This window comes from Arachis hypogaea, chromosome 20 (genome assembly GCF_003086295.3).
Source record: "Arachis hypogaea cultivar Tifrunner chromosome 20, arahy.Tifrunner.gnm2.J5K5, whole genome shotgun sequence".
NCBI lineage: Eukaryota > Viridiplantae > Streptophyta > Magnoliopsida > Fabales > Fabaceae > Arachis > Arachis hypogaea.
Genome location: NC_092055.1, coordinates 60179069 through 60181191, shown reverse-complemented (window position 1 = coordinate 60181191; position 2123 = coordinate 60179069). Strand labels below are relative to the sequence as shown.

General features: G+C 40.9%; 1 non-coding gene across 1 annotated transcript; it reads right to left on the bottom strand.

The window, feature by feature from the left end:
* Window positions 1–807: 807 nt before the first annotated feature.
* Window positions 808–915, bottom strand: LOC112788350 (small nucleolar RNA R71). The gene has a single exon (XR_003195717.1). It is a non-coding gene; the product is annotated as a small nucleolar RNA R71 (small nucleolar RNA).
* Window positions 916–2123: the final 1208 nt, after the last annotated feature.

Sequence of the window (2123 nt, the reverse complement as noted above, 5' to 3'; positions counted from 1 at the left end):
ATCATCAATTAATTTTTTAAAGTTTCTTTTAATTATTTCAAAATCTTTTTAAATTTAATTTCGAAAATTCTTCCCCTCTTCTCACATCCTTCTATTTAAGGACTAACACTCCTCCACTATTAGCAATTCGGACTCTCTCTCTCTATAAGTTCGAATTCTCTCCTCTCTACCTCCTACTTCTATTCTTCTTTTCCTCTGACACCTCAAGGAATCTCTATACTGTAACATAAAGGATTCCATACTTTCTTCTCCTCTCTTTCATATGAGCAGGAGCAAGGACAAAGGCATTCTTGTTGAAGCTGATCCTGAACCTGAAAGGACCTTGAAGGAAAAGCTAAGAGAAGCTAAAGCACAACTCTCTGTAGAGGACCTAACAGAATTTTTCAAACAAGAAGAAGACATGGCAGCCGAAAATAACAACAATGCCAACAATGCAAGGAAGGTGCTTGGTGATTTTACTACACCTACTCCCGACTTCTATGGGAGAAGCATCTCTATCCCTGCCATTGGAGCAAACAACATTGAGCTTAAGCCTCAATTAGTTTCTCTGATATAACAGAATTGCAAGTTTCATGGACTTCCATTGGAAGATCCTCATTAGTTCTTGGCTGAATTCTTGCAAATCTGTGACGCTATTAAGACCAATGGGGTTGATCCCGAGGTCTATAGGCTTATGCTTTTCCCCTTTGCTGTAAGAGACAGAGCTAGGACATGGTTGGACTCACAACCTAAAGAAAGCCTGAACTCTTGGGAAAAGCTGGTCAATGCCTTCTTGGCAAAATTCTTTCCACCTCAAAAAAATTGAGTAAACTTAGAGTGGAAGTCCAGACCTTCAGACAGAAGGAAGGTGAATCCCTCAATGAAGCTTGGGAAAGATACAAACAATTGATCAGAAGGTGTCCTTCTGATATGCTTTCAGAATGGAGCATCATAGGTATCTTCTATGACGGTCTGTCTGAACTGTCCAAGATGTCATTGGACAGCTCTGCAGGAGGATCTCTTCATCTGAAGAAGATGCCTGCAGAAGCTCAGGAACTCATTGAAATGGTTGCAAATAACCAATTCATGTACACTTCTGAAAGGAATCCTATGAATAATGGGACAACTCAGAAGAAAGGAGTTCTTGAGATTGACACTCTGAATGCCATATTGGCTCAGAACAAAATATTGACTCAGCAAGTCAATATGATTTCTCAAAGTCTGTCTGGAATGCAAGCAGCAATAGGTAGTACCAAAGAAGCTTCATCTGAAGAAGAAGCTTATGATCCTGAGAATCCAGCAATGAAAGAGGTGGATTACATGGGAGAACCCTATGGAAACACCTATAATCCTTCATGGAGAAATCATCCAAATCTCTCATGGAAGGACCAACAGAGGCCTCAACAAGGCTTCAACAACAGTAATGGTGGAAGAAATAGATTAGCAATAGCAAACCTTTTCCATCATCTTCTCAGCAACAGACAGAGAATTCTAAGCAGAGCCACTTTGACTTAGCAACTGTAGTCTCTGATCTAATTAAAACCACTCAAAGTTTCATGACTGAAACAAGGTCCTCCATTAGAAATTTAGAGGCACAAGTGGGTCAGCTGAGTAAGAAAGTTATTGAACTCCCTCCTAGTACTCTCCTAAGTAATACAGAAGAAAATCCAAAAAGAGAGTGCAAGGCCATCAACATAACCCACACGGCCGAACCTGGAGAGGAGGAAGAGGCAGTGATTTCTACTGAGGAAGACCTCAATGGACGTCCAATGGCCTCCAAGAAGTTCCCTAATGAGGAACCATGGGAATCTGAGGCTCATACTGAGACCATAGAGATTCCATTGAATTTACTTCTGCCATTCATGAGCTATGATGAGTATTCTTCCTCTGAAGAGGATGAAGATGTTACTGAAGAGTAATTTGCCAAGTACCTTGGAGCAATCATAAAGCTTAATGCCAAGTTATTTGGTGATGAGACTTGGGAGGATGAACCCCCTTGCTCACCAAAGAACTGGATGACTTGACTAGGTAGAGATTACCTCAGAAGAGATAGGATCCTGGAAAGTTCTCAATACCTTGTACCATAGGCACCATGACCTTTGAGAAGACTCTGTGTGACCTAGGGTCAAGTATAAACCTCATAC